Source organism: Propithecus coquereli, unplaced genomic scaffold (assembly GCF_000956105.1).
Source record: "Propithecus coquereli isolate 6110/MARCELLA unplaced genomic scaffold, Pcoq_1.0 Scaffold10, whole genome shotgun sequence".
Lineage (NCBI taxonomy): Eukaryota > Metazoa > Chordata > Mammalia > Primates > Indriidae > Propithecus > Propithecus coquereli.
The window spans coordinates 15867634-15890168 of record NW_012133858.1 but is presented as its reverse complement, the minus strand read 5'-3'; positions in this window follow the sequence as shown (position 1 = coordinate 15890168).

Genomic DNA, 22535 nt, shown 5'->3' with positions numbered 1-22535 from the left:
CTATAATATATATGTTTTATATATATTTATATACATAAATATTATATGGGATGAAATAGCTTGGACTTAATTTATTAATTACTTTCAAATCCTTTTAGAAAATAGAGCTAATTCTCAATTACTACATTTTTTCCTTTTTCTTGATGGTTATTTTCTTTCTACTTTTTATTATAAATGATTTCAACTTATAAAAAAGTTACAAAATAAGCATAGTCCAAGTAATACCCATATACTTTCATCCAGATTCATCTGTTGTTAATATTTTATCTTGTTAGCTTTATCACCTTCCCCTCTTCTCTCACCTGTGGATATGTGTATGTATATATGCATATATATGTTTAATTTTTTTCTGAAGTATTTGAAGTTGCATACATCATGGCCCTCTACCCCTAAATACAGTGTATATTTCCTAAGAATAAGGAGAATACAGATAGTTTCATCATTTTTACAATATGGTTATCAACTTTAACACTGAGTTAATACTTAAATCTACTGTCTGTATCCTTTGTCAAGTGGCCCAGTTTTGTTCTCGATAGCATTTTTTTTCCCCTTCAGTGTACAGTCCAGCCTAGGATGAGGCTGGGCATTTAGTTATCATGTTTCTTTAGTCTCCTTTAATCTGGAACATTTCCACAGCCTTTCTTTATCATTTATGACATTGACACTTTTTTAGAATATAGTACCCCTCTCCCTTTAAAAATAGAAATTTCTGATTTTGTCTCACTCCATTGTTTCTTCATGTTTAGATTCAATTACGCACTCCCTGAAAGAATATTACATAGATGGTGTGTGTCCTCCTCAGGCATCCCGTCTGGAGGTTCATGCTGTCCACCTGCACCTCACCAGCGATGTTAATTTGATTACCTAGTCAAGGTGGTGTCCAGTTTCTCCATTGTAGAGTTATTTTTTCCTTTAAAATTACTAAGCAATCCATGGGGAGATACTTTACTCTTGCTCCTCATCAAAATATTCTCTAAATTCTTGCCTAAACCAGTCTCTACTCTGATGGCTGCAAAATTAGGATTTTCCTTCTTTATCACTCCCTTTGCATCTATCAATCAGCATTCTGCCTTGTACTCTGCACAGGAGTCCCTTCCTTTTCCCCTCTCCCCCTTCCCTCTCTCTCTTCCTTCCTCTCTTTCTAATTTAGGTTATAGACTTCCAGATTTCCGTTTCAATCTTTCATCGCTCATTCCTGCTATGTAATTATTTGGGTCCTCAAATTGCCCCAGATTTGGCCAATAGGAGCCTCTTCAAGCTGGCTCTTGTGTCCTTGGGACATGCCACCATCATTTTTGTTGTTGTTAGCACTTATTTAGCTGCTGGAATAAAAAGATGTTCTAATTTTATATTGTATCTTTTCTGTCCCAGCTCTGAAGCCAACCATTTCTTCGCTATGTCCTCATTCTTTTTCCATGGAGAACGGTGCTGGAGACCAATATCTGAGTGCTAGGTGTGCTCACTGCAGTTGTGGTGTCTTCATTTGTAGGCCCTTTCAGTGGCCAGAGCCAGGAAGTTTTACGCATAGAAGTATTTATATATGTAAAAAACACCTAATATATACGTTCCTGTAAATATATGGATGTGTGTATATATATAGCCATACACAAATAATAACTGTCCATATTATTTAGTACACAAAACAAACCTGTGAAAAAGAGCTCAGGATTTGTTTGTGGTGCTCCTCCCTCAACTTCAGCAGCCCCCTCCTCAAGACTGAGGGTATATTGCCAAACACTGTTCAGGGATTACCTGGGTTAGTTCTTTTTGCTTAAGTCTCTTCTCTCCCAATGTCATTATATTGTTTATTTGAAATACAATTTGGTTCAGTTGCTTCAGTTTGCTTTCAATTGTAGTCTCTCTCCTTCCCATCCTAGTTGGTTTAATTTTATTTTTTGAATATGTAAAATATTAACATGCTTCTAAAAGCCAAAACTATACAAAAAGATATACTCAAAGAAGTGCCACTCTTGTCAATATTTCTTCCAGACTGTTATTCCCTGTACCTCTTGTTGGTAATCAACCCCATTGTGCTCGTTTGCACTTTGCTTTTTAAAATTTTTTTTTTCTTTCTTTTTCTTTTTCTGCTACCTTCCCTCCTTTTCTTTTTTTCTCTTTCCCTCCCTTTTTCCTCTGTCCCTTCCTTGTTGCCTTCCCCTCCTTTCTCTCATCCAATCTCCTATGCTTGGACAGTGGGGTAGTCTTCTGCAATGAGTAACATTATGCATATGTAGTTTTATATCATTGGAGGTATATCTTCAGGATATATTCCTAGAAATGGGAATATTGGGCCAAGGGTAAACGTTCCGTTAGGGTTTTTTTCCTGCCAAATTCCTCTCTATGGAAATATCCTACCAGTATCCTCAACCACAGAGTGTCTGTCAAGCTTATTAATTGTTGCTGATATGATAGGTAAGAAATGGTATCTCAGTATAGTTTTAATTTACACATATATTATTATAAATGAAGTTAGACATCTTTTTATGTATTTAAAGTCCATATTTATTAATTTTATGGGTTCCATTTTTTGTGAATTACCTGTTCATGTCTTTTGCTCATTTTTTTTTCTATTGGATTTTTGTTCTGTTTTTCCCTTAATTAAAAAACTCTTTGAAACTAGGTATTAGCCCTTAATCCACGAAATATGTTACAAATATTTTTCCCAATTTGTTATTTGTCTTTTGACATTGACTACAGTGTTTCTTTCTTTTTTGTCATATAAAATTTTTATTTTTTATATTTTTATATTTACATAGCCAAATTTAAGAATCATTTCTTTTATTGCTTCTGGACTTTGTTCATAGTTAGAAAGCATTTCTTAACACCCATGTTTACTCATGTTATCTTCTAATACCTGTACCTTCATTTTTCAAATTTAGATCTCTGATTCATCTGCAGTTTATTCTTGTGTATGATGTGATGAATGGATCTAATCTGACCTTTTCCCAAATGGTTATCTAGTGTCCCAAGACTATTTAGATACAAATATGTTTTCATACTGCCCTGTGATTTGAGATTGGTGGTTACTTTTTAACCTACACCATGACTAGGTGTGAATGATGGTGTACAATGGATAGGGTGATTAAAGGAAAATGAAGTCCTGGCTAGATAATGACGGAGACTTCATTAGAGCCTATGTCTTTTGATTTCAACTGAGAACTCTATACCTTTGACAAGTCAACCTCTCTGGTCCATTTCTCTTGTCAATAAATTGATTAATATATTTAACAGAAAAGAGGGGTTAGGGTTTGTCTGTGCTTTCCCTCTTCTAAGTAAAACCTATAACCACCCCTCCTTCCCCAAATAGATTATGAGAACTTGCCTGCATACAATTTCGTGAGCACCTGTGGCTCTGTGTCTGTTGTCTCTAGTTCCTGGTCACATGCTGATCACTCACTGTGCCCTCTTCTGAAAACTGCCCATGTTTCAGTGATGCCTCTGCTTGTAGGCCACAGCTATAATGGGCGAGAAGTGAACTTGGGAAGTTTTGCGCTAAGTAAGGTTGCGTTGCATGAGTCTTTACCTTTGTACTTCCAGAGTCTTACTCAGGGCTATCTGTGCACTTGGTTTTTGCCCAATAAATAGCTGATGAATTTAAGTGACTAGACATTAAACTAGAACAAGGTCTGCCCACTCGTTCTTAAGAACTTAAAGTCTACAAATGATGTATTCCAAAACTACAAAAGAAGGTGAAAGCCAAAACAGATGAAGCTGTCCTTATACGGGTAGGAAGAATTCAGTAAGATTTTACTAGTTCAACAGGTGTTGCCTATAGTGATTTGGAACTGTCTGCCACTTCTGAGACAGGGCCTCACTGTATCATGTGTTCTGCACATTTTGCAACTGGTCCTTATCATTTTATGCCTGGAACTCCTCACCCCCTTTAAAAACAGCAAATCAGCATTTTAGTGGTGGGATGGGGAAGAAACTGGCTTGCATTAGTCAGATGTATAAGGCAGGCTCTGATAAACTCAATCCTGCTTTCATACACGTCTGGGAGAAAGAGCTTTTCCTTAATTGGCTTGCCGATGTCTTTGCCCTGCTTGGGATGCTGTGAAAATGGAATTGGTTGTGAGAGTCCTTGTATGGTGAAAGAAGAATCAGAACAAAGGGGTTGAAAGATCTGAAGGAGAACATTTCCAATTCTATAGGCATCTTCCTCTTTGGGATACCAACAACCCTCTGCTTGCCAGACATAGTGTGTAGAATTCCTCCAACGCCTCTCCTCAGGTGGAAGATGTGGCCTGTGTAACTGAATGATCGATATCGCCAGGGCAATTGCTACCAAAGTGTGGCCACCCTCCTGCAGTGCAGCCTCCTAACGGGACTTCTGACGGAAACTGATACCTAAATATTTAGATCCCTGGAGGCCTTCTCTGTCCCAACCATACTTACCAGTTACTGAAGTATCTTTTGTCTTTCTGTGGTAGTGGCTGAACACAGACAAATCCTACACCCTGACTTACTCCTGCCTCATGTGAGGGAAGTTATAAAATGTTTGAGTCGCTTGCTTAAGTGTTATTCCTGTAATGGCTTCTTGACGTGCCTCGGTGGAGATTTGGAAAGCATCTTGGTTGCTTCAACATAAAGTTGTGAACCATTTTGTAGTTGGCTGCTCTCATCTGCTCTGCGGCTTCATCTTGGAAAAGGAACGGAGAGGATACCAAATACCAGATCTGCCAAAGACTGTGCTAGATGCTTTCACTAGATGTCTCATACAATCCTTTCAACACTCACTCAAAATATTGGTGCCATCCCATTTTACAGATGAGGAAACTGAGGCTCAGAGACCTTACGTTACTTTCCCAGGTCGGATCTAGTAGTCACAGAACTGAGACTCAAAACCAGGTCTGTGTAGCCATGAAATTTGTGCTTTTCCTGTATGCTCTGACATCTGACACATCATGTCAGAACATCACCCTTTCTCTACTCTTGTCCATAGAATTCTGGGCAAGCAGCCTCGATTTGGGACTTGATTATGCTGTGAAGCCTTTTCTGACTTCCAGCTGTACCGCTCTCGCCCACATATACTCTGAACACTATAATGGTTGATTGTGTGCGTGTTTGTCTCCAGTGCTGGTCTGTGTGTTCTTCTAGATGTCTTAGTATAGTGTCTAATTGATAACAGGCTTTTGATACATGTGTTGAAAATTCTAATTTTTGCTGCATGTTGTGTTTCCACGCTGACACTAAAAATCTAGCCATGCCTTCTTAGAATTATTAGGGAACCCAATTACCTTTAAGCATGTACTGACTTTGTTTTTTTTTTTTTTTAATATTTGGCCAAAAGCTTCTCTTTGGGTTAGGCCTCTGCTTTATCCATTGGAAGGATAAAGTTGCCAAATGCCTACCTCAGTAACATTTTGGGCATCTCTGAATTTATTAAGGATAATAATTGTGTGGGTGATCAACGATGTTAATATCACATTGGTTACTATTATGTGAGCATAAAAATGTTAGCAATGAACAAACATATATTTTTTAATTTCCAGATATGTACTTTCAAATATAGGTAACATTTTACATGTGGTTTGGATTGAAAAATCTTTTTAAAGTGCTTTATACTCTGAGATACTAACAATCACTTGAAATATAAAAGATTGTAATATTGTAAGAATAATATGCTACAATACTCATTGATGATTGTGAAAGCTATTAATGTTATGGGTTAAATAATTATTAAAAACTTTGAAATAAATAAGTTGGGAAATTAATTGATAATATAAATATGGGATTAGTTAAATATTAGTTAATAGACTTTATTGGCTAGGTAACTTTGGGAGCAACAACATATCTTTTTTAGCTAATAAGTATTTATTAGATATAAGTTGTAATTGAATCATTATCATGGGATTAGATTATGTAGTAATTATAATTACTGTAGGCATGTTTGTTGAATGCATTTATAATACTAAACAGAATGATCATTAAGAACTGTTTTTAATATTTAGTTATTTAATTTTATTTAAGGCCATGAATGTTTCAAGAAAAGGCCTATTTAAGAATTTTTCATATTTTCTGAAAATAAATTAAAACTAGTATGTCTACATTGTCCCCTCAACATTTCATGATCAGGACAACTTCCCAAATCATGTATAGCAACGTCAGTGATAAATTAATTATCTTTGACACAGAGAAATTTGTATCTATTCTTGTATCCCAGAAGTTCAAATGGTGGTGATAATAGCTTTTAGCCTCAGCTTTGGCTTAATATTGATTTTAACATTCAGTCTTTTGGACTTGGCCCAAATGGGTAATGGGTGCAAATCTTTTATTAGTAGATCTTTGTACATTTGCACAGGAAGATACAAATGCATATATATGAATGTTTCAAGGTCAAACTGGAACGAGCCCACACATTTATCTATTAATTTGTTTATAAGTTGTTTCCATGGTCACCATCCACTATGTCTCCAGTAATCGTGGAGGAAGTTGGGGAATAGCATTCCATTAGAAAGAGGGAACCCACAGCTGTGAGGAGTGATGAACATTAGTTGCCTGAGGTTCCAAGGTAGAGGTCGGTGGAACCTGACCCTCTGACCCCATCTCCAGATTCTATGCCCAGTGCTCTGAATCCCATAGACCTGGATCTTAGGCTTGGATGTAGAACTGTCCCTGACACACATATAGTAAGACATTTAATTTTTATTCTGCCTGTCTTATGAAAAGAAGTGTTGGTAAACTCATTTATTAGGTTTGTGTTACATTGATAGTTTTATTCTGACTGCTAATGACTTCTTGAGGATGGGCATGTTCTGATGAGCTGTGTGGCCCTGGGCAAGCCTTGGTGTCCTCTCTTCCCTGCAAAGTGAGGGTGATGTTCATGTCACTTCCTGAGGCCACCTTTCGGCTTTGCCATTCTGTCGTTTGATAAGGACTGGATAGAAGAGAGGCAAGATTTAACAACTGTTGAAGTCCAAACCAGTTCATATTTGCTGAAAGACACAACTGAGGGAAATAAATGGACATGTACTTTTAAACAAGCTGGTCTTTAGTTGACATTGGAGGTGTGAATAATACTTCTTCCTAGTTTATGGGACATGAAATTGGTTGTTTACCTCATATATTTCTCATTTTTGTTCTCAGCTTATGGTTTGGTCATGGAATGCAATTTTGAAAACGACTTCAGATTGGTTTATTTGGTCAATAATCATAGTAATATTTGCTGTTGTTTATTGGGCACCTAGAGTATATACATACATCATTCCTAATCTTAGAAGAAAAATGACATGCAAGACATATATTCTGTTTCCCACTTTGCAAATAAGGGGACTGGGGCTCAGAGAGATTAAAGGACTCGCTTAAGTCTTCTTAGACAGTGGCAGAGGCAGGATTCAGGTGCTGGTTTGCCTGACTGTGAAGCCTATATCCTACCTGCACCCCACGCTGCCACAGCATTGAAGGCTGGAAATTGAGTTCCGCGCACTCCTCCTTTCCCCTGCACTTTTACGGTGGTGAGTAAAACGTGGCATAGGCCAGCGCCAGCCCCCACTAACAAAATGTCCCTGACGTGTGTTCTGAGGCTCATGACACTCCCATGTGGCATCTGCTTATTAGGCCCAGGGGGCCCAGACACCCCCACTGCAAAGAGCTTATCCGAGACTCCCCATCCAGGAAAGAGAACTTGAAAAGGAACCCGTTTGTGATTAGGGGTGACTGTGATGCTTGAAGTGAATAGTCAGTTCTCATTTATTTGACTTGTCACTTCCCTCTGAGCATTTTATCCAAACTTCCTGCAGTGACTCTCAACCCTAGCTGCACATTAACATCACCTGGGGAGCGTTTTATTCACAACCATGTCTACCACCATCCCTCCCACCCCCCAGAGATTCTGAACGGAATGGGCTGCTGTGGGGCCCCGGCTATCGGCATTTAAAAAAAAAAAATGCTTCAGGGAGGAGAACCACTGCTTTAGGGCAGAAAGCCTGCTTTTCACTCTTTTCCTGGTGCCATATATGGTACACATTTTTTCTGACCTCACTGAACGCTCAGTGTTACGATGCATCCATTCCATTGAAGGGAAGGATTTACTCACCAAGAGCATTCATGTTTTTTGAGGTAGGTGGCCTAGGCTTTGGAGAGGATGTTACAGGAATGGACAAAGATACTGAATTTAGTGGCCCCAAAGGAGAGGGATGAGCCGCTTTGGACTGGATTATTGGGACCAAATAAAAGACAAAAAGCCGTGGCTTTTGCCATCATCCCTCCTAGTCTGTTCCTCTGCTCTGCATAACAGATTTTCTGAATCAAAGGAGTATATTTTCTAGTTGTGGGGTATTCATAATTGCTTCTAATGATTTTACTGCAGAACATATTATGGTTTGTTTGTGCTAGCTTGGATATTTGTTTGTAGTCTCTTTAATTTTTGCTTCTTAGTTTAATTCACCATCCCATATAAAAGAATGGCTCCAACTGAGATCATTGCCACAGCACGCAGTGTGCATCCAGAGACATTCTGCCTTACTCCTGTGCAAATCCACCCAACTCCCCAATGTGGCAGTCGATGCTCACTCTGCACCTGACACCAGTCTTTCTCTCTAGAATTAAGGCCACTCTTTGCTGTCCCCGGGCTCCAGCCAGCTGAACTATCCCCTCCCCATCCTGCCTTTGTGCCGGTGTCTTATCCTGCTGAAATGTTAACTCTGTCCTGAAGCTGTCTGTCATTCCAGCAGCCAGAAATAATCTTTCCTTTCCTAGAACCTCCATACTGCTTTGAGCAGCAATGCTTTTAGAACTTATCACATCGTACCTCGAGCTATTCTTGTTTATGTGTGTGTATAATTCTTTCCTTCTACTACTGTAAGCTTCTGGAGGGTGGGGCAGCCTCTGCTTAATTTTGGTATCTCCTGCTGTGCCAAGAATATTGGAGGCATTCCCTACATGTTTTTTGAGCAAATGTGTTAATTTTTGTTCAGTTCAGCAGTTGTACAAAGTTAACATCCCGAGCTGTCGGTGGGTTTGGCGCACGTTTGGAGAGGCCTGCTGTGATGGAGTGCAATCCGGTGACCTAGTTATCCAATATCCCCTGCAGGCTCACTGGTAAGGAAGGCTCATGTTCAAACTCTGTGAAAGGAGAGCCTGGCTTATTTACGGAGGTGGTTGTTTACGTGTCTTTAAATGACCCTCTTTAAAAAAATAAAATAAACGCAATGCACTCGAGTAGGAAATTCAGAAAATGTAGATCAGGGTTAAAGAAGAAAGTAAAAATCACCTCCAGTACCTCCACGTATTATTCATAAAACCTGCCCTGTTTTAACAATACATGATAATGTGGGGTGTCCTGTACTTAGAGAAAGGAATTTGCCTCTTTATGTTTTTAATAACTGGTGGCAAGGCCAGTGTCCCCAGTAGGTGGGCTGCTGCTGTTGTTGTTATTATTATTATTATACTGAAACTAAACCAAAATAGATATTGTCACAATTGGTATAGCCCCAAGAAGGACCCTCGCGGCTGCACTATGATTAACTACCTTATATTTACAAAGTGCTTGGTTGTCTTTTTTTAGCAACTGTGCCTCAACAACAGCTGTTTGCGGAAAGCCACATCACAGATGAAATCAGTGGAACCAAAGTTTAAAAAGACAGTGTTTCTGGAGTATGGTGGTGGTGCTCTGGTGTGGGGGCCAGGAGAGGGCCAAGTGACAGGTCTCACTAAGGGTCTGGAGAGGGCAGGGACTGCCACCCCTTTCCGGTGGAAAACGCCTCCTGTGTTAACTCTGAGGCTCTTGCTCCTTTATAGCAAGGTGCCCTGAAGCTCGCAGCAGTCTCTGGACCTTAGTGTCTCTGCCCATAGCCCCGCCACCTCCCACAGTGTATCATGTTTATGTCGGCCACGGCCAGCATGCGCAGTAAAATTTGTTCTTTTAAAACATGTTTGGCCAAGTGCATGGGGTTGGTGAGTGCTTTTTTATTTTTTCTTGTTTTTTAGGTTTTTATTTTGTTCCTTTATTTTTAAAGTTTTATTATTTTAAAAATGTCTTCCAAGAACTAAAGAGAGTTTGAAAAAAGCAGAAACAAACAAAGAATAATAATAATTTTTGGGAAAATATTTTCCCAAAAATAATTTTGGGAAAATAATAATTTTCCCAAATCCATTCCGTAGCAATAATTCTTGTTAAAGTTTTAGAAAGTACCTTTTAAAATCTCTCACTACACACACACACACACAGAGACATACGCAAACACACAATCTTTACATGAAGGACTGTGTTAACAATTTACATGAATTGCTGCAGGCTTGTGTGATTTACTTTTACATTCAGCAACCTGGCTTGAAAAAAGTTTTATGTCAATATATATTAAAACATCTATGTCATCTTTTTAACAGCTGCAGATTTTCTCTGAGATTCATAAAGTCCAATTTTTAAAAAGACTGGCAGTAATATTTAGAATTATGTGTGCATATATCTATCTTCATGATTAAAAAAGCACATTCTTTGGACATAATTGAATATTATCTGCACTTACTGCTGTAGTGGTTCTTGGAAGGGTTGTTTGTGGTTCTTGGAAGGGTTGCCTCTTAATGCAGAAAGTACTGACTAAATGTTTAGAACGCAGGAGGCACGTGCGAGGTGCTGGGTGGACGGTGCGTAGGCTGCTGCTCTGCCCTGTCGGGGCTCGCAGCCTGGGGGGAAGCAGACACACCACGAAGCCGGTCTGTGTTGTGGAGGGGCTCAAGGCAGCGCCGACTTGGTGATGGTCGTCTCCATCCTGTTTTTCATTTATAAAAATGAGAAGACTGCATCTCACACTGCCAGTGAGCTGTTTCATTCTCCTGCTATTTTCTGTCAAATCATTCTAGGTATTATTAAAATTGATAATAAAATCGATATTGAAAATAGTGTTTTTTTAAATGGTGAAAGTAATATGTGCTCTCATATAAGTTTCAAATGTGCAGGAAAGTATAAAAAGAAAATGAAATTCATGTGTAATCCCACCCCTTACAGGTAACTACTGTGACATTTTATTTATGGAAGTCTATTTTGCTATATGACCCCAGGTTTTAAAATCTTAACTTACCTTCTGTAACCTAGTTTTCAGTTCCACTTTATATAACATTTTTAAAGGATTCAAGATTTTGAAAAAATCCTGTCTCACTCAAAGTGCACTTGTGTATTTTTTGACACCCCCTCATCTCTCTCTCACACACACACACAGGAAAAATCACTCAAGTTGAGAATCAGTCTCTCACTTGACACATAGGAAAACTGAGGCCTAGAACTTGTCCAAAGTTACATTAAAAAAAGTGGCAATCTGTGCTCGAACCCAGGGCTCCTGCATTCTTGCTTAGTGCTTTTTCCATTCTACACTGATACCTCCTTACTAGGTCATAGAAGCAGTAGCAGAGGGAGAAAAGGAAAAACACGTCAGTTCTAAAGAGTGCAGTTTTTTTCTGTGTCCTTTAGCTGAGCTATTTTTGTGACTATTCAGTACATGTACAATGCTGCCTCTTGGAGCGTGCTGGCTAGACTAAGAGGCATTCACTGCCTACTGCAGCCATGCCATCCCTCTGTGGAATCCTCCGCCCGGAAACCAGATGGGAACAAACTATTCCAATATAAAAATCAAATTTCAGAGTCTGAGTGTACACAGAAAAAATCACTGCATATCCTATTGGACCATGCACATAACAATGAACAGTGATTTATGAGCGTGCGATGGGGCGAAGGGTAGGGGCTGATGTCGGGGTTGACTCATCACTTAGTCTCTAATCCATTCACAAACTCCAATCAGACTTAAACACAAATGCTAAATTACTCCTTCTCCCTAAATCTGACCCTGTTATTCTCCTCCTCAAAACCTTCTGTTACTTCCTTTTGCATATAGAAGAGAGCAGGGACTCCTCCATCTGGCATTTCAGGCTTTCTGTGGTTTGTCCTTCCAGAGATTGGTATACTATGGAGAGGTGGTGATGTAGCAGTCAAGAGCTAGACCTTGCAGCCAGGCTGCTCCGTCACTAACCAGCACTTTACCTGAGCAGGTCACTGCACCTCCCTGTTCTTCATTTTCCTCATCTGTGAAATGGGAATAGGGTCATTATGAGGATTAAATGAATTAATATTTTTAAAGGGCTTAAGAGCAACTAGCTCATAATCCATCACATAGAACATGCTGTATTAGTTTATTAAATAAGTATCTTTCCAACTCATTGCTGATAGCATTTTCCTTTGCACTAGACTTCTAGTCATTCCTGAGACAGTCCTCTCCTTTTCCTACCTCCACGCGGCTGTCACCCTCGCCCTTGAACAGTTGGCTCTTTCATTTCTGCCTGCCCAACTCTTACTCATCTTTTAAGTCCATGCTCAAATGCATCTTCATCCGTTTCATTCTTCACTTATCCATGTATTCATTCATTGCTTTAACAGACTTCTATGGAGGGTCTACTGTGTGCCAGGTGCTTTGTCTAGGAGGCTTCTACAACTCCCTGAGCTGGGTGAGGTCTGTCACGTGTCCTGTCATTGACATTGCTGTGCAGTTTGTGATAGGCTTGTTTGCTCTCCACTCCTAGAATGGACGCTTTTGGAGAGTAGGGTACTTATTAATAGGTGCTTATTAAGCTTTATTTAAAAATAAATATATGAGTAAACAAATTAATAAGCTACCTTTTGTTGTAGGTATTTATTACCTTTTAATAAAGGCGAGAACAATAGGAACAAACATTGGTGTGTGTGCGTGTGTGTGTGTGTTTGTGAAAGATAGAAAGAGAGAGAGATTTTGAATGGGAAGAAGGATAAGGCTCGCTCTGAGGGCAAAGAACTAATTGCAAGTTGAAGCAAGGCAAGGAGGACACAGGCATGAGAGGAGAGCTGCGGAAGTCGGGGGAAACGGGATGAGAGTAGGTTATTTTTTGGACCATAAAGCATTCACTCCAAGAACTGTTTTTCCTTAAGTGGTATAAAATGTGAAGTAAAATGTGGGTCTCAGTTTCCTTTTCCTCTTTAGGAGGTTGGAGATGATTTTTAAAAGAGGTGGGGGAGGGAGGTGGGATTTGGAGAAAGAAAGTGAAAATTGTTTTCTGAAACTCTTTTTTCCAAATAACTCTCTGCAGAGAACGTTCAGAGGGGAAGGCCTGCCAAAGCTGACCAGCAGCACACAGAGCAACTCATCTTTCTTTAGTCACTGTCCTGGTCACTTCCCCACCCTGTTCTCCACCCCCAAACACCCTTTCCTTTCCCTTTCCTTTCCCTTTTCTTTTATTTTCTCTCTTTTTCTTTTTTCTTGCTTTTCTTTTCTTTCCTCTTTCTGCCTCCCTCCCTCCTTCCTTCCTTTCTTTCTTTACAACATAGGAGTATTAAAAGCAAGTAGCTGAGGGGAATATAAAAGCAAAACAACACACAAAGTAAGCAGATGAGTTCAACTCACAGTTATTTTCCGGGTCATAAAAATGATGTGTTTTAGATTTATTTACCTGCTCACCTCATCTGTTTCCCACTGGAAGCCTTCTGCTCCTGGCACCTCCCTAATTTAGTCCCCCAACCTTCCACCTGCTTTCTGCCTTAAAGCAAGAAGGAGATCTCAACACCACTGGATTTGAAGAAGAGAGAAGGGCAGCTTTCAAGAGCTGACTCTAGAGGTGTTGCGTGAATTAAATTCCTGGCCTTTTCCTTCTATAGATTTTTCAGCTGTTTGGGTTTTTTAAAAATGTTTCTTGAGTTTACCCCTAAAGACATGTTGCTGTGAAAGGCACAGAAGTTCAGCTATGGGCGTGCAATTACTGAGTGCCTGTGTATGGAAGCTTTGGGGGAAGCTGAGATTGTGAAAGAGGACTTCTGTCTGCAGAGCTCCTGTTTGTGCATGTGCTCATGCTGTGGGTGCCGTAGGGAGACTGATGTCTGGGGAAGAGGGGGAGGGCGGCCGTCTAGGGAGTAGGTACATAGGTGTGCCAACAGCTGATGATACCTGGAGGCAGGCTGTAAAGTGATCAATGCCAGAGTTAGGAGCACTGTTTGTGCCACTGGGGAGGGCTTTGCTGGGGGTGGGGGTGTTGTTTTAGACCTTGTGAGATGGCTGGGACTTTAATAAACAAGGAAGAGAGATATGACAAAGGGAATAGCAGAAACATGAAAGTATGTAGATGGATTGGGAGTGGGAGGCTGAGTCTGGATGGTGTATGGAGGTGAGACATCTGCATCAAATCATAGAAGTCTCCAGTGCCCCCCTACAGCATCTGGGGCTATTTTTCTGTTAGCAGCGGAAAGCTATTGTAGGCTTTGGAGAAGGGCTGTGATAGGATTACTTTGGGGGGTGTATGTGTGTGTGTGTGTGTGTGTGTGTGTGTGTTGTTTTGCTTCTACTTTTTAAATTTTAGAGTCTTTTTAGGAACTGTTAGGCAACCTTAACTCCAGGAAGTGTGCACTGCCTGTCTTTGTGTGTCTTCTCTCCTCTGTTCCCGCCTGTCCCGGCTCCTTCTCATCCCTCTCATCCCTCTGATAATGAAGTGCGGCAGCCGTGCAGGCTCTTAGGCGCTCATGTGCGCTCTCTGAGCCCCCCGTGTGTGTTCTTCCCATCCTTCCCCCCTCCTTTCTCTTCCTCCTCTTCTTTCTCTACCGACACCCCCATCAGCAGCAGCAGCAGCACTCCCCTCCCTAAAATAAATAAACCAATCGCTCCAAAAGGTTTCAAGCACATTAGTCACATATCCCAGAAGTTTAATACAGAATTATTTTGACAGCGAGAACAAGAAGTGTTTTCTAGTTGAACGCACAGAACTTGCTTATTCCAACTGGGCTTTCTGCCGCACAGACAGATGATATGTTTTTTAGATGGATTGGCTGTACAGCACAGGAGATGGTGACGCTTCCCTTGGATACATAACAAACTGCTCACTACCAAAAGTGGCTGGGAGAAGATGTGAAACGAGAGGGAAAGAGAGAGGGAGAAAAAGAGAGAGATAAAGAGAGAGAAGTGAAATCAAGTTCTTATTGCGAACACAACTTTCTCACTAATGGCTTCCATAAACTTTCTCTGTGTTTATTTATTTATTTGGCTGCTCTGGAGCCAGGAAGTCCTTTTTTAAACTCGGGCTTATGCATGTTCTAAAAGATGAGGACAGATCGAGTTATTGCCATGCGGGTGGCTCTCCAAGCATTTCAGTTGAATAGCTCTTCCAGAAATATTTCTTGACTCACTTATTTAGCACTTTCTATTGTTGTTACTGAGCAGATTAAAGAATCCTCCCTGCCCTTTTGCCAGACTATTCTAGAGTTGATATGGATCTGCTTATCCCTATTTGGCAGACAGAAAGATAGAGGAATGAAAAGCTGAGGTTCATTGTTGCCCATGAGGGATTTTGACCTGAGGTGCCACGGTAGCATCGGTAGAGTCAGGTAAAGAATAAAAGTGCGTGCTCTCCGCTTTCCCACTTTGCTTTTCTCCTTTAGGGTCTTACCTCTAAGCAGGAAGATCTTTCCTGAGCAACAGGTCACCAGGGGTGAAGACCCAGAGGTGAGTGTTGTGGAGAGAAGTGAAGGAGTTAGTTCCTGGGCACCTGCTCCATTTGGCTCCCATAATCCTTTACTTCTTGCATCTCAAATCCTTCTAGGGCTTCCAGCCTTTTGGGAGGCTGAGCTGACCTCTAATTGCAGTGCACACTCTCCGAAGCGTTCTTATCCTCTTCTGATTGTCTCTTATTCGCCCCTCATTCCCAGGCCTCCCTTTGGGAAGCTTCTGTCAGTCCAGGTCCTAGCTGGCTGTGAGACCTTCAACAGTAAATTCTTTGGGCCTCAGTGTTTTCAGATGTTTCTCTTTTGTGGAATCTCTTTTTAAGCCCCCCACAAAATGTGATGTGGAATCCCAATATGTGAAATAACCAAAATGTAGTTAAATAGTGGTGCTGTTGTTAAACGGTGGAAGATCTAATAGGCTTCTACCCAGGGCCAAGTTATGTCTGCAGAACTCTGTGCCTCCATGGGACTTACTTTGAAAACCACCGTATTGGAGGCACTTCAATGTTCCTTGCAGCCCTGACGACCTGTGGTCTGCCTTCTTTTTCTTTTTTTTTTTTGAGACAGAGTCTCGCTCTGTTGCCCTGGCGAGAGTGAGTGCCATGGCGTTAGCCTAGCTCACAGCAACCTCAAACTCCTGGGCTCAAGGGACTACAGGCATGCGCCACTATGCCCGGCTAATTTTTTCTATATATTTTTAGTTGTCCAGATAATTTCTTTCTATTTTTTTTTTTTTAGTAGAGACGAGGTCTCCCTCTTGCTCAGGCTGGTCTCGAACTCCTGAGCTCAAACAATCCACCCGCCTCGGCCTCGCAGAGTGCTAGGATTACAGGCATGAGCCACCAAACCCGGCCTGGTCTGCCTTCTTTAAGCTTTCTGTCTTTTTGTACATCTTTTTTAAAACATTTTTTATTTTTAATTATCATGGGTACTCTTTGTACATCTTTCAAAGTAGATAAAGTGTCACCTGTATGGATCAGGAAACAGGCCCAGTAGGAGACTTGATGTCTGCTGGTTTCTGGGCATGGGCTTTGATGAAGGCCTTTGGCTTGCTCACTCTGGGTGACTCTGTTCAGGGAGGACAGTTGGCTGCCATTGCTCCCCTGGCCTCCATACCTAAGCCTGAGTTTGCATGTCGGGGCAACCAGGGCTAGCACTTCAGTATTATTCATCACGCTGAGCTGCGCAGTGGTCTCAGTAAAGTCTTGTCACCACCTTTGTGCTGCTGGCACTATTGCCTCTGTCTTAGGAACATTTATGAGAGGACTGACATGGCATTCAAACTATTTCTATGGAATTTTTTTTTAAAAGGCTGTGTTTACTTTTTCAGAGGAAGATAGAGCATGGGCCATTTCTCATTCTGCCACTTATATTTATTCAGCACCTACATTCATGTGACACTTTGCTATTCTTCTAGAAGGTTCTGAACTTTATGATCATACTTTACATTTTCACATTGCAAGGCAATTTCTGAAGAGCTTTTCTCAGCTAAGATCTCATTTGAGCCTCACAATTACACTGAGGTACAGGAGACTCAAGGAGATTAAACACATACACCCAAGTTCATAGTTAGGTTGAGAAGAATGGTGGGGATTTGAACCTTAGGCTTGTTGACTTATGCTGTTGTGCCAAACCATTCATTCTCCTTGTAGCAGGAATTATGAGTAATTATGCTATTGACAGATGCTGCTCATTAAGTGCTTTCTTATATGTCAAACACTGCTAGGTAAATACTTTGTAAAAAGCTCATTTAATCTTTCCAGCAACCCGATAAGGTTGAAATAATTATGTCCAGTTTGCAGATGCATGACTAGAGATACAGAGAGGAAAAATAACTTGCTCAAGGTTCTACTTCACAAAATTGGTAAGCCTTGGATTCTAATTAGGACAGCCTGCCTCCAGGGGCCTTTTAGTATAGGATATGATCTTTGCCCATCCTCAGTCCTCACTAAGGAGACAATGAATACATTCCTTGTGGGTGACCACATGGTACAGTGAATACTATAGACTGTTAAGGATTTACAGATGGCTGCTTTCTCTCTTCGTTGTTGGGGACTGTAATGGCATTTTGCAGTCCCTTCTGCTTCCTTGTGAGATTTTATGTGCTCCATGTTGAAATTATGAATCTTCCCTCCTACTGAACTGTATGCCACTGGATAAGTCATTTCTATTCCTGAGACAATGGTTTCCCTTTCTGTCAAAATAGCTATCCTTTCCTGCTTGGACCATTCTGTCCTTCTAAGTTCTACGTGTCTGGGGAATGTGCATATTGAATCCTCTTTGTATGATTTCTTTCAAAAATACTGTATGGAATTATAAATATTTAATTTCTTGTTTAAAATTGGAATGACAATTGCAAATTATCCCTGCTTTCAAAAAGATTTTCTTTTTCTGAAATGCAACTTGTAAAAGTTTGAAAGTCAGACACCACATGAGGAAATAACTGAGTCTTATCAAGAAAGACAAATGCCTAATACATGTTCTGATCGGCTATGTGATTGTGCCCTGTTTTTCTTTGTATGTGTGTGCGTGTCAGTTTTTTTCTAATGCTTATGTTAGAACAGCCTTTGCCCCCAAACACACAGACGTGCCTGTACACACACGCACACACACACACACACACACACACACACACACACAATTCTTGAAAAAGAAAGTCTCTTACCCTCTTTTATTTGTTAAACTTATATTTGTTAAACTTGCCACTTTCTGCTCAGAATCTGCTTCACATACCTCTGGGTGAGCAAAAGAAAAATCTTTCTCTTCTTTCCAAGTTCAGGGTGTGAATCAATTCTCCCTGCCTTTTGCATTTCAGTAAATGTTTCCTAGATGGATTCATTGGGTTTCCAGTAAAGACAAACAGGTCAGACACCAAATTACATTCATACCCGGGGCCTGAGTTCTGTGACCCAGGCATCGGAGCTTAGTACCATATATGGCAAAAAGGACCAGGAGATGGAATGGAGGGAGAATGCCAGACATACAATGCATTCCTAAGAAATGTGCATTCGTAACCGGCAAAACAGGACCCTTGTCAGTTTCCATCTTATGCAGAACATGAACTGTGAAGTTTTAAGAAAGAAGCCAATGTTTCAGGCGTCTGCCACAGCAACAGTTTATTTTCCCTTTTCTTTTCGGTCACATGTCAGTTTAATTTGGAGTCAGTGTTCAAGTCAGTGATAGCATGGGATGAGGACTAAGAAATTGTTCTTGCAGTCAGCAGACGTGGATTCTCCGCCCAATTCCACTGCCATCCAGCTGTGAAACTCTCTGTGGCCTGTTTTTTTCAACGGCAAAGTGGCAGGGTTGGATTTGATGATCTCTAAGATCTCTTCTATTTCTGTTTTCTTTGGTTCTAATTTTGCCGGAGATTTTCCAGTTCCTGTGGAATTCCCCACAGAAAGTATTTTCTAATTCTTCCAAATACTTTCTGTGGTTTGAACTTAAAAATACAAAATAAATTCCGATTTTGAATTTTTCTTGGTGATTTCCTTAAATATGTTTTGGACACATTATTAGCCTTCACTTGGCAGATACTGTATTGCTTAGTATAGAGATAAATGCATTTCCTACATCTTTATGGTCGTCCTCCACTTGTTCCTCCTGTTGTTGGAGAAGAAATGGGGTATGCCCAACACATAATTATTGCAGGAACAGGTGTGTACTTAGCAAAGGCAGGCTTTTCATGGCCTGCTTAGCTGTCTGCTTCTCTTATGCATTCAGCCTTGTCTGTGGGAGAAGTGGGAGGTAGGAGGCAGATCCTACAGCTTCCTCACACCTTAAGGTATAGAACTAGGGATGTGAAGCTGAGGTGTTGGTTTCCCAGTCAGTAATCGGATGAGTCACTGGCTGTCACAGGTGTTAAGAAGGTTAAGAAAAAATAGAATTGCAAAACTGTGGTCCTAGCATGGACTACAGTCACTTCTACTTTGAGACAAGGCGTGATTTTAAATGGTCCTCCCTTATCTTTATGGGTTCTGTAGTCTATTGTCAACGGACTACAGTAGTCTTGTTGCAAAAGTTTGTAGCTTTCCCCTTCTTTCAGAGAGGGTTTGAGCCAAAGTTGACCTCTCCTCTTTCTCTTTTAAAAGCGTGACATGCATGAGTTTCTCAGGGAGATAAAGGAAGGTTCCTTAGTTCCTTGACAAAATAGTCCAGTGCTTGGGCTTTAATGTTTCGATGGTGGCTTATGTCCCAAGCTTGTATACACGGAGTGATTGTGGAAAGTTACTACTCTGAGGAAACAGTGGTTTAGCAGGCACCTGTAAGAGTCCCCTCTGCCTTGCTAAGGATGGAGAACCAGGGACGACTCTGCAGAAACTCAGACTCTGCTTTTCCTTGCAACTGATGGCACCTTTGCTGGAAGCTGGCTGTAGCACAGCCACCATGTCGGGGGAGGAGGAGGTGGAGAGGGATGACTGCTTATAAAGCAGAGAGATTGCTCCAGAGAGTGTGGAAATTAAAAGGTCTGTGTTTTAATGACAACTTTGCCACCAGCTTGCTCTGTTACTAGGTCAAGATGCTTTGCGTTTTGGGGCCTTCATTTCTCTATCTGGCAGGTGGAAGTGCTGGTGGGCCTTGAAGACCTCTTCTAGCTCTTAAAGCATGAATTCAGTGCATTTCCAATTTGTCTCTTCATGTTGCATATTGCTGCTTCTTGGCATCCCCAGTGATACTGGGCTTATCAACTTGCACAAACTTCTGACCGTGCCGTCACCCCCTTTGATGGCAAACAGAACAAAAACAAAGTCCTCCCTTCATGGGTGCCTGTTCACCATAATATTAGGTCCAAATTCTTTGATGTTGCATTCCACTCCTTTCCCAGTCTAATTCCAACTGACAGTTCTCGTTTTGGGGAAGCATTTGCTTCCATGTGTGGCGTTCATCTTTACTTTGAGCTCTCTGTGAGCGCTTTGGTACTGCAGAGGTAGGTGTGTGTATAAAAAGAGGAAGCCATACATAATGATGTGGGGCAGAGTCAGGGGTCAGGAGTGGAACTGAGAAGAGTGAATCGGGATTCTGGGGTTCTGTGACAGGCTCTACAAATAGTTTACGGGAAGATTTGGGGACAGTGAGCACAATGCATCCTCTGCTTCAGTAAAAAGCATAAATTTTAATGGTCACAAATGCCTGGTGCTATTATAGGAAAACCACAGGAAAGACCAATCATATAAACAGTAATAATTTATTGACCATGACTAATCCTTTGGGGAGTATGATATGTGACTTAGGCGTATAACGGCTTTACGGTGAACTAACCCTTTTCATACCATTAACCCATCAGATATTTCTAGCAGGTCCATGAGGGTGGCAGGCTAAGGAACATGACCCCGCATTTTACTAATGACCTAAGTGATGCTCAGATAAAGTGAAGAAGCTGTCCAGTGTCACCTGGTGAACAGATGGCATAACAGAGACTTGTTCAGTGCTTTTATGCCTGCATCATGTTTCCTGCCTTTTGAGGCTTCACCCTAGTCAGTAAAACAGGATAAAAACACACACTCACCCTCTTCCCTCTCCAACCAGAGGATGGTAGAGGATGCTATTTAATTAGTCACGAATCATGTGAGCCATAATATTTGGTGACTCAGTCTTGGTGATTCGCGGGGTGATATGTCAGTCAGTTTACTTTCATAGCTGAATTATCACGTAGGGCACCATTCTGGGAAGTGGAATTGAGGATTTCTAGTTTCTTACTCTTCATTCATGCATATGTACTTTCACTTATTTAAGGCAACAAAGAACTAATTATTGAACATTTACTATGTGCCAGGCTTTGTAGTAGGTGCTGATCTGTACAAGTGAACCATAAACCGAGGGTGGAAAAGGTCTTGAAGATTCATGGAGAATCCTCACCTCCCCTGTCATCCTCTGATATTCTTGCTGGGTGATAAGTCCAACTTGACTATTTTATGAGATGTCTTATAGTAAAGTGTAATTGCTCCTAAGGCTGTAAACTTCAATGTTTAGACATACACAAAACCATTTGTGACTTCCATCAATACTAATTTATGAAGCTATTAAGTGGCTTTATGGAAGCTAAATTTTTCTCTTAAATTTATGTTTTCTTCTTAGAGTAAGTTTCTTGGGTTGGCTGTCTGGTCTCCCTTTCTCTTTCTCTCTCTCTCTCTCTCTCTCTCTCTGTCTCTCTCTGTCTCTCTCTCTAAAAGGGAGATTAACTCTTATTTGTCCTAAATTTTCCTCTTATGTGATTTGAGGCTTCCTAACTTAATAATGGAAATTGAAAATTGGGGAAGTAAGCCTATTCTATATTCTTCCCTTTTGATTCTATTTTTGGTAGTGGAATTATAGCTATACAGTTGCTAAAATTTTGACTCATGTAGAAGCATGCTATATGTTTCTGCATGTGATATTTGTAACCTATTTATGCTTTTTTAGAACCACAAAGGGGACCACAGAGGTCTCTCATATAGTCTCAAACTATATATTCCTTGAGGGCAAGAGCTGTGTCAAATTTATTTCTGTACCTCCTCCTGCTACAACTCTAAACACCTAGCCTAGTGCCAGGTGCCCTTGGTAAATGTGTGTTGGGTTGAATTGGATTCTCATTCTTACTGCTCTCTATGCCCATTTTTCAATTTGTCCACTTATTGGGGAGGAGGGCTTTGGATCTGTCAAGTGTGATGAATAAGCAGATCATGGGATTTGCCATCCTCCACTAGGGCTTTAGCTGTATTTAGATTTAAGAATGCTGAGTAACTAATACAAAGCAATTCCAAAGCACTCTGCAGATAGAAAGTGCTTCATGTCTGATAAATAATAACAGCCTCTTAAGATTGGGCACAGCTACTGAAAGAAAGAATTAATGACAGACCTTATGGTTGAAGAGTGCATTGGTTGAGACTGACTTCTGTCACCATTTTGTAATTAGTAGTTTTACCTCCAAGTCTCTGTATATTTCCCGTTATGGGCAAAGTTTACTTTCTGAACTAGCTAGGAATTAATCCTTCTAATTATTATTAGGACACTGAAGGAATACCATGAAAATGACCAGCAAACCTTCTAGGCAAGACTTTAATTCAGGGCTTAAATTCAATCTTTCTGGATCCCGTCTTCTTCCCCAACTGCTATA